The 12,574-nt window shown below is 36.1% G+C and overlaps 1 long non-coding RNA gene across 1 annotated transcript; it reads left to right on the top strand.

Moving 5' to 3' along the window:
- The first annotated feature begins 6,279 nt into the window (after nt 1-6,279).
- LOC107589918 (uncharacterized) lies at nt 6,280-10,928 on the top strand. Its single transcript, XR_001609719.1, has 3 exons — nt 6,280-6,345; nt 9,051-9,055; nt 10,917-10,928. It is a non-coding gene; the product is annotated as an uncharacterized lncRNA (long non-coding RNA).
- The last annotated feature ends 1,646 nt before the right edge of the window (nt 10,929-12,574 follow it).

Here is a 12,574-nt window from a genome sequence, read left to right as displayed (position 1 = left end):
AATTAACTTTATTTTGTTTCTGTGTTTCTTCGTAGAGAATCATGGCGTTAGAAGGACATGAAACAACCCACATTCTTGTTTTTTTGTGGACGAGGCCGGGTTCAATCTGTCCATGTGCCCCCGAGCCACAACTGACACACCAGGCCAACATAGGGGCCAATATTACAATGTGTGCTGCCATTTCAGAGAATGGTGTGAGCACACATATTCCACATATTGGGCCCTATAATACCCAACTTCTCCTGGCCTTCCTAAACACACTTTACAGAGACCTGATTCCAGAACAAGAAAGAGGTTTAGTTAGACTACATTTGCCTAATTATGTTGTTGTCTGGGATAATGTCAGCTTCCACCGAACCAACATTGTTAGTGACTGGTTTGCTGCACATGAAAGGATAACAAATGTTCATATACTTTTTTTCTATGTACTATTGACTCTTCTCAACAAATATCAGATTTTTTATAAAACCTTCATTTTCATAGTTGACTGTCATGGTGAAAAATCAACTAAACATTTTGACCAGTGTGGCTCACACGATGACAAAAATACTTTATATTTTGGTGGCCATGGCCAAATTACTGACACGATAACTAGGTTTTGAAGCATGAATGAAATGTTTTGGGTGAGTAAATACAATTTGCAGACATGCAATAAAGTTCTGAAGTTCCAGCAAACAGTTGTGACATTTGCTCTCACAGTTTAGAGAAGGTTAAGATTGTTTCGAAAAATGTGCCAAAGCAATTGAGAAAAACTGTAATCTCATAAATTCATAGGAATTTTATATTATTCTTTGAAATAAATTAAGTGTGGATGTTAATTTAATGAATAATCATAAACGTTACATACACGTTTAAATATTCAGTCAAGTATCGGCATTATTCTTTGAAACTGTACGTGATACACACTCATCTATTTCATATTATGATATTGGCTTTTTTCAGATATAATCTGAATATTGTTGACATAGTTATCAAGATTATATAATTTCACTGCGTATTGATATGCCCTGGGTCAAATCACATTTTTGAAAATAAACGTTACATACACGTTTAAATATTCAGTCAAGTATCGGCATTATTCTTTGAAACTGTACGTGATACACACTCATCTATTTCATATTATGATATTGGCTTTTTTCAGATATAATCTGAATATTGTTGACATAGTTATCAAGATTATATAATTTCACTGCGTATTGATATGCCCTGGGTCAAATCACATATTTGAAAATAATGAATGATGAATGAATGAATGATACATTTATATAGCGCTTTATTGTACACCCAAAGCACTTTACAATCATGTGGGGGGGTCTCTCCTCAACCACCACCAGTGTGCAGCATCCACTTGGATGATGCGACGGCAGCCACAGGACAACAGTGCCAGTGTGCTCAGCACACACCAGCTACAGGTGGAGAGGAGAGAAAGTCATAGAGCCAATCAAGTGGTTGGTGATTATTAGGAGGCCATGATTGACAAAGGCCAGGGGGGCAATTTGGCCAGGACACCGGGGTTACACCCCTACTCTTTACGAGAAGTGCCATGGGATAACACCTCTTCCAACAGCAACCTAGTTTTCCCAGGAGGTCTCCCATCCAGGTACTGACCAGGCTCAACCCTGCTTAGCTTCAGTGGGCAACCAGTCTTGGGCTGCAGGGTGATATGGCTGTTTGTGTAATGTATGGGGTCAGAACACTGGGGGTTAAATGTTTTGAGTCAGTATCACAGTTGAGGAGAGTGGCTTATCAAAACTGTCACCAGCCCTTCCCCCTCTTTTTTTCCTCAGTAAACCTGAGGTTCAAAGTCTGATGACTCCAAGTTACCATGTGCTATTATGCAATATTGAACACTCTTAAAAATAAAGGTTCCAAAAGGGGGGTTTTGCAGCAATGCCATAATTAACCATTTTGGGTTCCCCAAATAATACCTTTCAGTGAACAGTTTCTTAGTGTGAGGAACGTTTTAATAATCTAAAGAACATTAAAGAATTTAAATAATCTTTTATGCAATGGAAAGGTTCCATGGATGTTAAAAGTTCTTCATGGAACCATAGATGCCAATAAAGAACCTTGTTTTTAAGAGTGAGGTCTTACTTTGGTATAGTTCAGATTAACTCACATTTGTTATTTTTATAGATTTTAGCTTTAACAGCCATAGAAATTCTGATTTGGAAATACTGGTAATCAAACATTTAATTAAAATGTCACTGGAGTTTATCTATGATTCACCTCATGTTGAACAACTAATTTCATGAGCTGAAAATGTGTCTGAACGATGTCAGAGTACAGTAAATCATCACACAAAGCCATTTACAGATTTTGACTTTATTATAAAACAAACATTTCCAACAGATGCTTTTTTTTCTTCATCATAACATTGTGCTGTAGTACATGAGATGGAATGAAAGAATGAAAATACAGAGCATCTTATCAGACTTGTAGTTCTATTTAGCCTTAAGACAAGAAGCTTTGTTTTGCTGTTTTTTATGTAGACACCTGCACATGCAGAAATAGATCACTTCACCTTCCATTCACTAGTGTTTATTCCTCCTGTCTACTTGTATCTCTCGTCTTTGCAGTAAGAGCGGGTTTCTCTCCAACCCAACACAGCAGGACAAACGTGAGCAGGGCTTGATGTTCAAACACCTGCCGACTGCTGAGGAGTCAAATCTGCAACTCTGGAGCTGAGCTGAGCTGAGCTTCTGAGTGGTGTGTGTGTGTGTGTGTGTACTTAAAAAAAATGTGTTAAAGTTTCCACAAAAATATTAAGCAGCACAAATGTTTTCAACACTGATAATAATATGAAATGTTTCTTGAGCACCAAATCAGCATATTAGAATGATTTATGAAGGATCATGTGGTACTGAAGACTGGAGTAATGATGCTGACAATTCAGCTTTTCCATCACATGAATAAATTACATTTTAAAACAATATTTAAAACAGAAAACAGTTATTTAAAATACAAAAAAATATTTCACAATGCTACTGTTTTACCGGTATTTTTGATCAAATAAATGCAGCTTTAGTTATAATAAGAGACTTATGCTTTCAAAAAAATCTTAACTTCTGAACATCAGTGATAACATAAAATGTAAAACATAAAATGCAATGATAGCAAAAACCTCAAAAATGATTTACTTCAGTTATTTTACAAAATGTTCAAAATTCCCTAAAAACACAAAATGTAGATTAATTTTAATGTCTCTTTATTCATTGGCAAGACTGTCCGTGGATTTTGGAAGTGTTACATGACAAAAATAACAGCCAAGCAGACAATTTTGCAGATAATCTCAAAATGGCCAAATAACAACCAATTAATCTGTCAGTTATTATAATATTTAGTTTTTTTTTTTGTGGGTTCAAAAATACCGGTGATTTCTTCAGCATCAATAGGTCCCTTTCATTTGCAGTCCCACATACCTTTTACACAAGCACATTGCTTCATCATCAGAGTGGAGCTATCCTTAGTGACTGAGCTCTCTCTCTCTCGGTCTGTCTGTCTGTGTGTGTGTGTGTGTGTGTGTGTGTGTGTGTGTGTGTGAATATGGAACGTGGTTCAACACATCTCTGGCTTTAACTAACCTGTACACTTTCATGCATGCTTTGATCCAGTAGGCAACGGTTCAAAAGGGAACGACAAGCAGCATTGTGTGGCAGTCAGAGAGAGAGAAACACACCAAATGGTTTCCTGCGTTTAACTGTGACAGTGTCAGCAACAGGGAAGAGAGAAAACAGACCTTGGTTCACTTTCCCTTTTTTCCCCTTTCCTTTCGTTTTTTTCTTTTTGTGCTTCTCGGAAAACCTCTGTAAATAATGTTTGTGACACAAAACATTTGATGTTTCTGAAAAGGAAATATCCTATTTGCGGCATGCATGGAAATATTACAGCGCTTTCATCAGTTTTCAGCCTGGACTTTTGTTGCCACGATTTTCAGTGTAAGTGCTTTTCTTTCTTTCTCTTCACCTGCACACTCAACAGTTTCTGCATTCTTCATGGAGAAATTAGAGAATTCCTATTCATTTTTATTAAATTTCTTTGTTTTACATTTATGTCTTCCATGGATTAGGACAAAGCATTAACAAATGTCAAGCATCGAATGTTTTTCTTCTCTGCCAACCACAGTAGGTCTTAGCATTCTGGATTGAAAATGCCTGCCGTCTGGCAACACTGCCTGTGTAGAACTTGGCAGACATCCAGAACAAAAAGAATATTGGAAACCATAACTATTTCTGATATGATGAAACAACAGAGAAATATACTGCAATATTGTTCCAGGAGGAACCACACAGCTTCCCAGTCATTCCAATTAATTGATACAGTAATTCATATAAATGACAGGTCTGTGAAAACTGAAAAGTCAGTATGAGTGAAACGTAGAGGTTCAAAATGCATGGCATTTTATATTAACTTCCTTTTCTCTGTTGTTGGTGGTGCATTAAACATTAACACTCTTTCATTTTCCCTTCAGTGTTCAACAGAGGTCTGAATCGAGCAGCACATCTTTGGTGGAGACATGAAAAAGAACGTAATTTGAAAACACAGAGGCCTGAGAAGAGAGCCAGTTGATCACCTCACGCTTCACAACTGTGCACAAATAGTCCCAACAAAGAAATAACCACTCCACATCTAATGAAATGTGGGAATTTTATGAGACACTGCAAAAAAAATACTTAAAAAAAAAAGTATTTCTGTCTTGTTTTCCATTAGAAATGCATTACTGTTGAGAAGTTTGGGGTTGTTAAGATTCTTTAATGTTTTTGAAAGAAATCTCTTATGCTCATCAAGTTACAATTATTTCAATCTAAAATACAGTAAAAACAGTAATACGGTGAAATATTTTTACAACTTAAAATATCTGTTTTCTATTTTAACATTTTAAAATATAATTTATTCCTGTGATGGCATAGCTGAATTTCCAGCAGCCATTACTCATGTCACATGATCTTTCAGAAATCATTCTAACAAGCCAATTTATTATCAATGATGAAAATTAGTTGTGCTGGTATTTCTTTTTTTTCAGGAATCTTTGATAAATAGAAAATTAAATAAAGAAAGGCATTTAAAATATAAAGCATCTGTAACATTATACATGTCTTTACTTTCACTTTTATTTAATTTAATGCATCCTACACTCTTAAAAATAAAGGTGCTTCACGATGCCATAGAAGAACCTTTTTGTCTAAATGGTTCCATAAAGAACCTTTAACATATTAAGAACCTTTCTGTTTCACAAAATGTTCTTTGTGGCGAAAGAAGGTTCTTCAGATTTAAAAAAAAGGTAAGAAAGAGATGGTTCTTTAAAGAACCTTTGACTGAATGGTTCTTTGTGGAACCAAAAGTGTAGCGGAACAAAAAGTTTAATTTCAATAAAAAAAAATTTTTAAACTTTGAGCAGTGGTGTGTATAAACAGCCTCAAAAAGAGATTATATCTTACATTATTTTGCTTCTCAGGTAAATTTACGTTTTCTGAGAATATATAATAAATGAAGATTATTTTTCATTCCCCATTGGCAATAATTTTCTTTTTTAAGAATAGCTCTAAGAAAATATGTGTCACGCAGCATGTAGAGGAAAGGTACACGAAGATGAAGGTCATCTACACAAGAACAGAATCCAAGAAGATGATAATCCAAGGCAAAGGGAACACACAGCAAAACAACATCATCAGCTACATTCAATACCGGACAACCTAAGGAACAGAACGGGGAGTACTTATGCTGCGTTCAAGTCCTCCTGTGACGTTCGTACTTACAAGTTGACAAGTCGTAATTACGACGTCAGGTGCGTTCAAATCAGTTTAGTCGGCACAAGATGGCGGTGAACCTACTTTTAATAAATTACAAGAAAATACAACAGGGTCTGTTAACTCTGCTTATAGAAAAAGAAGAGCAAAGAATTCGCATCAGGTGTGTTTTGCGTTTTTTTACTTGGATTTCATTAACTAGCTGTGTAACAAGAACATGACCAATTTAAGTTTATAGGACAACTAAACTATCAATTTAAACAAAAATTTACTGTCAACTACAGACGTTGCATCCATCGATTCCGCCATGTTTCTCATTGACACGCCCCCAACTCGGAAACTCGGGGCTTAAAGAAAATTTTGAGTTTCCCACTCGTAATAACGACTTTGTGGTGCCGTTCATGTGCGTTCAACTCGTAAATACGAACTATCCGACATGACTTGAACACACCATTATACTAACTCAAATAACGGACTAATGACTAGATTAACAGCACACAGGTGAACAGAATGAACTAATCAACACACGAGGGGGAAAACTAGGTCAGGGGAAACATGAGGGAAGAAATAAACTAAAAGTCCATGGTGGTGACAATATGTACCTCAAATATGTTTAAAACAAGAAAAATAAATCAAGATATACTCGCTGAAAACGAGTCTTACTATCTTACACAGTTTCTATTTAGCTTGTTTTCATAATGTTTAGATATTTTTATTGGAAAACTAGACAATTCTTTGCAGCAAAACTGGCACATAAAAAGGAGACCTGCTGAAAGCAAATAACAACCTTTTTCTTAACTTGAGAGCCTGTTTTCAAAAGCACTATTTTTAACCAGTCGTATCTCTTTAAACATCAGAGGTTAGAAGCTACTATTTGTTGCCATCTCTGCTTTCCTCCATCTGACACTGACAGAAGACTGCAGAGAAAAGTGTGTTGAGTGATAACAGAGCCGTTTCAGGCTCACTAACCATTAGCCATAAGGCAGATCCGGGCTGTGTCTGTTTGTCATTGGATATGTCCAGACTCGGCTCTGTTTGGCTGAGCTCTGAAACTATTCTCACCATCACCTTATTTCTCCCAAGCAACCAGAGTCTAAAATTCAGGCCTGGGCTCAGTTCTGTCAGAAAGCATCGAGATTAAAGGCACCACAGCCAGCCGGGCTAGCAGAGGATTAGAGGCGACTTGAAGGGATGGTTTGCAAAGCGCAGATGAGAGGCGGTCAACTACACCTCTGATTCTGCTCAGGGCTGTTTTGACTGCCAGTCAAGGATTTGGGGGCACTGAGAAAAAGCGAGGTGTTGGACAGCTTTGCCGGCAGCTCTACCTGGATTGGAAGGATCGGGCTGTGGCTGACCTTTGGGTTACTTTAACAAGAAAAGCGTCAGCCCTTGCAGTCCTCTCCACTTCATCCCTGTACTCACTGGAGGTCTCGCAGGTTTCCATCAGCAAGTGCTGGAGGAACAGCTTAAGTATATGTGACAAGGAGCAGCATGATACATTCCACAATACAGGATATAACGGAAAAATGTATTAACTGCTGTGATGCACATTTGTGTAACATACTCTGTTGTTTATTGGTTAAAGATCTGTGCTAGTAATTGAAAGGTTGTGTGCTCATATATCAGTGCTGAGCATGTTAGCTAAATAGCTAGTAAAATAGCTAGCTAAGTAAACAACTAATTTACAGAAGAAGAAAAAAAGCCACTGATATCATTTGCAACAGGGATGTCCCTTTTGACCTAAAATGTTTACTTGAAGTGTCCCTGAGCTTTAAGGTAATACTTAAATAATTTAAGAATACATTTGCATGTCCACATGTTGTCCATTTTTGTTTCCCAGCTAACAGAGAACGTCCTCAGAACTTTGGCTAATGTTCTGGCAAGGTTCTCTCATAGTTATGAATAAGCATTCTTCCACACTGTTATCCCTGAAATTGTTTTAACCCAAATTACAGTTTTTCTCGATTGCTTAAACACTATCACCAGGCTTTTGAACTAAAATTTCAAAACCATAACGCCATTTATCAAAAAGCACACCCATCTCCCTAAACTATAAACACTATTCCCCTTTTTGACACATGAATCAGATTTGTTGAACTGTCACTGCAAAACTCTACACACAAATCCCTTCATTTCTCATTGCCTAGACCATGTTGTCATTTAGAAAGCACTAGCATTCAATATTGTTCACTCAAGTCAGCATAGCTTGAGCTCAATTAGCACACAGTTACCCACGTTGAAACACTAAGAGTCTAAATTTATCACACACCAATCAGAACCTTCAATAGATAGATAAAAGAGCCCAAGTCAGTTCATTCCGTTTTGGAACAATGGATCCAGAGAGATGTGATTGAAAAGGTCGAGGACACCAGAGAGGAGGAGGAGGAGGAAGAGGATGAGCAAGAGCAGTAAGGAGTGGAGGAAGAGGTGAAGGAAGAGGAAGAGGAGGAGGATGAGGGGCAAGGAGACAAGGAGTCTCAGATGAAATTCATGCCACTAGTTGACCATGTCCTTGTCCATGGTATGACTATGAGGGAGGCTGGGCAATGAGTTCAGCCAAACTTAAGTTGCTTCACCGTCGCCTCGATCATAAGAACCTCCAGGGAGGAAAACAGGTAGGTGTACCTCAGTGTACTCTACTGTAACTTTTGAGTGCTGTACTCTGTTACAACACATGCATCAAATTGCCTTACATACAGATTTTCTGTCTGCTTCCATTTTGTAAAAAGGATGCTACAGTTATAGTAATCAGTACTTCTATTTTTGTAGGACACAGAGACGATGGAATGGAAGAAGCCTGACTAGACATTTCAGCTGATGCCAGGGGTGGATCAGGCATGCAAGGATTTCCCCCCCGCTGCCTAGCCAGGGCCAGTATAGCCTGTGATGTTGACTAGATTCTCTGGCCTGACCCAGAACAAAGATGTGATGCTGGGGCAGAATATTTTTTGTTGTTGTTTGGTGTATTGTACTGTACAGTACATTAATGAATAAAAAATGTGCAAATGTATACACATGTTCATTATGTGAAAAGTTCCTTTAGGGGTAGAACCACATGGAACATAACTTATTACTGGTTTTGTATTTTGTAGTATTGTTTTGAATTTATCTCACCAGTGTGTAAGACTATAATGTAGTGTGTGTGTTTTTGAGGGCTTGTGTGTGATGTCTGAGGGAAAAGTTTGGTCTTTCAGCAAGAGTGAATGGTTTTGAGTGTAGAGCTTCATTTTGACCTGAAAATAGGATGTTTGGGGAATTGGGTGAGACATTATGGATTTGTGTTTACTGTTTTGAGAATATGAGGCATAGTTTCAAGAAATGTGTTTAAGCAATCGAGAAAAACTGTAATTAAGTACTCTAAACATAATTGGATTTGAACCACTGTTATATGTAGTTCCTAATCTAATAGTTAATCAGTATCTGGTCAGTGATCTTCATTAAACAAAATTTTCCATCATTTTAAAAATGAAAGGCGAAAGAGTTGTCTCTTACGGGTTCATAAGCGCTACGAGACGTGTTTGTCTCCTGAAAGATTAACGGAAGCCCATATTCTTTTACTAATTAAGGTCCTTTGTTTGCTCGATATTTGTGAGTACAAAGACATGTAAAACAAAGTCATGTTCGAGGGTGTTCGTACTCACACAATGCTATGGTCTTAGCTGTGACCGATTTTACTAAATCTTGACGGTTATATGATCCGGCTGTATTACAAATGGAGCGCAACTTTTAACGGACCTTTCAGAAGTTTTTACTTTACTTTTGTGAGTCATGTATTACACAAACAAGCTTATATTGAAAAAATGTCTTTCATAGATACTAGCCCAAATTAGTTACTAAAGAAATGCAGTTTCTCCTCCACATAGTGTTCGCTACTGAATACATTTAATTTAATACCAAGTCTTTTCTACCTTGCTTGATAACTTTACTACTGCAATTTTTAGTAGCAGTTTATGAATAACTTAACAGGTCATGTCTTAACAGGTCACTTAATGATAGTTTGCCTTACCAACTGTTTAAAAAAAAATTAAATAAAAAAGGTAATGTGCATTGTTGTCACTCTGCAGATTCCAAGAAGATCAGTGCTGAGCTAAAAAAACAGGTCATGTCTTAACAGGTCACTTAATGATAGTTTGCCTTACCAACTGTTTAAAAAAAATAAAATAAAAAAGGTAATGTGCATTGTTGTCACTCTGCAGATTCCAAGAAGATCAGTGCTGAGCTAAAAAAAAAATATATATATATATATATAATAATAAGATAAAATAAAACGATGATCTGGAAATGTAAGTACTGTCAATTTGCTTGTGACAAAAGGGGATAGGCCTACTTGTTAATACGTTATAGACATAAAAACATTGTATTTATGTTAAGGCTATGGATTACAGGTAATAATGATGTCAATGTACAGTTGTTTGCTTCATAAAACCTCAATATATCATCAAGAGCCAGGGGTATTAATTTTGTTTTTCCTGTATCTGCTTTTTTTTTTTTTTGGTTTTTGACTCTCAGAGTGATGGAACCCATTTTATGAATCACCAAGGACCATGGATTCAGTCACCTACATATTCAATTGCCTGAGGTGAGTAAATTAACAGCACATTTTCCTTACTTTTTCCTTACTTTTCCTGTAATACAGACAAAAAAATGAATGTGAATGACCAGCGCTCTCTTCCATCCTCAATACCACGACTGAAGTGAGACCCTTGAGCAAAGCACTGAACCCCCAACTGCTCCCTGAATTTAAATAAACTGTGAATTCTAAAAGTAAATCCTTGTTGAATGTATTTTTATCCTTGTTTATTGTGCAGCTGTAACAAAGAATAATAATTTGGCAGAGATAATCCAGTCAAATTAAACCAATTAAATAGCTATATTAAAAATGCAATTTGGTCCACTGAAAGTTAACTTTAGTGCAATTTAATGTTTTGAGTTACCTTAACTGGTACATTTTAGTTATTATAACACTTTCCAATGTAAAGAACTTTCAAAATCAACTTTTTTAGGGCAACGAGTTTCCATAAATGTTCAACTTGTACGTGCTTACAGTACAGTAACATTAATAGAATGTTACCAGAGTTGTGTGGTCTTTAATAATGCTCTCAAAATGTTAGCACAAAAACATACTTTTTACATCGATTATGGAGCATTTTTATTTCTGAAACGTTTTAGTTGGATGTTTATATAACATATTTTTAAATGTTACTACTTGTTTTAGAATGTATAGAGAACATTCAAAGATAACTTTCCAATAATGTTTGCAAAAATGGAATGTTATCTTAACATTCACATCACCCCAATTTTTTTTTTTTTATTGAAAAACTTGATGTTTTGAACATAGAGAACATTCATAAATAACATGTTTATAACTTAATGGGTATGTTAGCAAACGTTCTTAGAACATATTTTTGTTAGCTGGGTTAATGGTCACAAGACATGCGAGTAAACAAATGTTATCTATTCTGACAATTTTTTTTTTATATAATTTATTTCAGCTTTCAAGCATACATTTTTATGATTTAATTATTAGATTTCCATCAACTCACAAACTCCTAGGGGTTTGCCAGAGAACCAAGAAACCTTGGTTTTGAGAAAGGTAGTTACACTACATCTTTCTATTTCAGCTATTCCTAATTTTTTATAAACATTAAATATTAAAAATAATCAGCTGTAATTGGACTAACTCCACTGAACATCAACACCGAATGATTACTACTGAATGATTGTTTACTAAGTATGCCAAGATACATCAGAAACATCAACAATAAAACAAGCAACACAACACATGCGAAATGCTCTGGTACTTTTAACGTTTTTGGGTACTGTTACTATTTTGATAATCTTTTATTTTTTAAAAGGTTATTATTTTACTGATTAGCAAACTGCTGCAATGTTTCTAATTTACAAACCGCTGATTCAGTGTGTTTAGACTGTTTTCAGAATGAATCGCAAACTGATTCTGCTAACCTGCTTGGCCAATTCATTTAAAGGAATTGACTCAAAGATCGATTCATTTGCGGGTGTTGGATGGTAACAACATTTATTTATTTAAACATATACAAATTTTTTAAGTATATTATGTACATTAAATACATTTATAAATAAGCACTATTGTACTACTGTTCAAGTAAAATTTAAAACAAGTACTTTTACAAGTCTAATATTTATATATAATAGGGCATCTGTACTTGAACTCAAGTACATTTGTGTACTTTGTACCACTTTTTACCAATGATGAATCTAAACAGCTGAAAGAAAATACACAATAGAGTCAGACAAGCTAAATTGTTTAAAAACTAGTGATGCTACCACCTTATTACCGAGAAATGTAATTGAACTAAAAGCTTCGCTATTTGTACTTTTACATTTGTTCATTTAGCAGACACTTTCATCCAACAGTGACTGCATGAAATCCATTTCATAGACACCATGAAAAACAAAAATCACCATTGCACCTTTGAGGAAAGCACTTAACCCCTGCCTGCTCCAGTGGGATTGTCATAGTACTAAGCACACTGTACTCTGCAGTGGATAGAAAAATCAGCTAAATGACTAATTAGCTAACTAATTCAAAACTTGCAGTCTTCCAAGCACAACCAGCAGTCCTAACCTGTTATACAGCACAGAAAAAAAATGATGAAGATGAGCAATTGACAAGCAGACAGTAAATATCTGTTAAACAACTCTAGGCAGGATTGAGTTAGAGGCCAAAACAGAGGGCAGGGAGGCATTGCTGACCCAACGCATGCCAGATGGCTGTAGCAGCACAGACTCTCTCGGCAGGGTTCTGGCCAATCCTGTGAGAGTTAGATGTATCATGAAAACTGATC

The sequence above is a fragment of the Sinocyclocheilus grahami genome, unplaced genomic scaffold (assembly GCF_001515645.1).
Source record: "Sinocyclocheilus grahami isolate Dianchi unplaced genomic scaffold, SAMN03320097.WGS_v1.1 scaffold121.1, whole genome shotgun sequence".
Lineage (NCBI taxonomy): Eukaryota > Metazoa > Chordata > Actinopteri > Cypriniformes > Cyprinidae > Sinocyclocheilus > Sinocyclocheilus grahami.
Note: the sequence above shows the minus strand (reverse complement) of the source record. Positions and strands in the feature narration are given on the sequence as shown.